The sequence below is a fragment of the Arachis hypogaea genome, chromosome 11 (genome assembly GCF_003086295.3).
Source record: "Arachis hypogaea cultivar Tifrunner chromosome 11, arahy.Tifrunner.gnm2.J5K5, whole genome shotgun sequence".
Lineage (NCBI taxonomy): Eukaryota > Viridiplantae > Streptophyta > Magnoliopsida > Fabales > Fabaceae > Arachis > Arachis hypogaea.
Window position 1 is genome coordinate 109,351,526 of NC_092046.1, and position 2,537 is coordinate 109,354,062.

Below are 2,537 nucleotides of genomic sequence, written 5' to 3' on the forward strand. Positions count from 1 at the left end.
ATGGTAGCATCTTGATTTTGCATATTGGATCGCACTTCCTCTCGAAACATTTTACAGTCTTGAACTTCTTTGCATATACGTTCAAGTAGAGTCTTAATCCTTGAGAGTCGATCTTCGGACGATGGTGAGTTGAGATTAGAGGGATGAGAAGGGCCATTTTGGTTTTGATATGGCTGTTGAGAGGTATTGTTAGGTGGGTGCTGATATGTTCTCTATGTGAAATGTTGGTGAGCTGCATTGTTGTTGGGGTTGTGACGTCTCTGATCTTGGCCTTGATCTTGTTGATTTCCCCACCCAAAGTTTGGGTGGTTCCTCCAACCAGGATTATAAGTTTTGGAGTATGGATCATTGGTCTGCCTAGGTGAGTTCCCAATGTAGTTGGCTTATTTCTGATCACCCTCTGCCTCTGCATTTACTCCTTCTTGAGCTACTGATGAGGTGGTGATTGTTGCTACTTGGTTCCTTTCCATCTTCTTGGTAAGATCAGCCAACTATTTGGTGATCAACTTGTTCTGAGCCAGCAGTGCATCCACGTTGTTCAGCTCCATCACTCCTCTAGTATTGCCTCTTTCAGAAGCATAGAAGTAGTCATTCTCGATTACATTCTCAATGACATCTATGGCTTCTTCAATGGTCTTCTTCTTGTTCAGAGATCCCCTGTTTGAGTGGTCTACTGCCTTCTTTGATTCGTAAGAAAGACCCTCATAGAAAATATGCAACTGCACCCATTCATTGAACATATCTGGCGGGCACCTTCTTGTCAAGTCCTTAAACCTCTCCCATGATTCATAGAGAGTTTCACCATCTTGTTGTCTGAAGGTTTGTACCTCAGCTCTCAACCTATTGATTCTTTGAAAAGGATAGAATCTCGCCAAGAATTTGTTCACCACATCTTCCCAAGTTGTTAAACTCTCCTTCGGGAAAGATTCCAGCCATTTAGATGCTTTGTTCTTGAGTGAAAAGGGGAACAAAAGTAATTTATAGGTGTCAGGATGAACACCATTAGAGTTCACAGTATCACATATCCTCAGGAAGGTGGTTAGATGTTGATTGGGGTCTTCTTGGACACTTCCACCGAATGAACAGTTGTTCTGAACAAGGGTGATGAGCTGTGGCTTTAGTTCAAAGTTATTGGCATGTATGGTTGGCTTTTGGATGCTACTTCCACAGTTTCCTGGGTTTGGATTTATATAAGAGCCTAAAACTCTTCTCTCTTGTCCAGCATGATGCACTGGACCTTCTCTGCCATGGTTGTGAGCCTCTTCTTCATGATGGTTCTCTATATTCTCATCCATGTCTGGTTCAAATTACTCCTCCTCTTCCTCAGCACTAACGATTCTCTTTCCTCCTGCTTCCCTCCTTAATCTAAGGAGGGTCCTCTCAGGTTCAGAATCAAAGGAAGTTGAAGCCCCGCTTCTTCTACCTGTGATACAACCAACAAGGCAAAAAGAAAACAAGAGAGAAATTGAATGGAGTTTACTCTTGTTAGGAATGCTATTAGGGTGAGTGATGCAATGTATCAAACAGTTAGTGGGTTAGTGAACTGAATTGTAAAAAGAATGAAGATAACACCACAAACGGGTAAGGGGTAAAGGGAAGAAAATAACTAAAACTGAAAATAAATCACTCAAATGAAATTAAATCAAACAAAAGAAAAATGCTCAATCTAGTTATGCACCAATTTAATCATTGTTGATACAAAATCAATCCCCGGCAACGGCGGCATAAACTTGATGCACAGAAAGTTGTCTCTTAACAAATTTCCTTCGGCAAGTATACTGAATTGTCGTCAAGTAAAAACTCACAATAGAGTGAGGTCGACTCCCACAGGGATTGATTGGTCAAGCAACTTTAATTAGAGGAATGTTCTAGTTGAGCTAAGCAGAATTTGAGTTGAGATTTTCAGGAAATTAAATGGCGAGAAGGTAAATAACAGAAAATGTAAATGCTGGAAATAAAGAACAAAATGTAAATGGCGGAAAGTAAATTGCAGAATCTTAAATGAGGAATTGGGAGGATGAGCATAAAATTAAGTGGCAGAAAGTAAAGAGAATGGGTAAGATCAGAAATGGGGAATTCATTGGGCTCAGGAGATGTTGTATTCTCTGGATCAAGGTCATTCTCATCTCTTCCTCAATCAATGCATTCATTGATCTCCTTGGCAATCTTAAGTGATTGGATTCCAATTCCTTGGTAATTCAATCTCTCAAATCTTGATCAATAGCCAATTCCTTGGTCTAATTGCTCATGAGAAGAGATGAAGTATGGTCACTGATTATACCACATGTATTCCCAAATCAAAGTGTTGATAGGATTATATGTCACTATATCCATCCAAACCCCAATTTGGTCCAACATGAGAAAGCATTTCTAGCATGATCTCTTCATTCCTCTTCCAAGGTTCCGAAGAGATCCAAGTATGAATAGCTTCTTTTCCAAGACAACTACCCAATTGGATGAAGATTGAAACCTTTCTAGTAAAATCAAGAGAAAAGAAAGAAGAAGAATAATGAAAACTATTATTGATCCATCAAATT

General features: G+C 39.7%; 1 non-coding gene across 1 annotated transcript; it reads left to right on the forward strand.

Moving 5' to 3' along the window:
- Positions 1-735: 735 nt before the first annotated feature.
- On the forward strand, positions 736-842 carry LOC112725524 (small nucleolar RNA R71). Its single transcript, XR_003164627.1, has one exon. It is a non-coding gene; the product is annotated as a small nucleolar RNA R71 (small nucleolar RNA).
- The last annotated feature ends 1,695 nt before the right edge of the window (positions 843-2,537 follow it).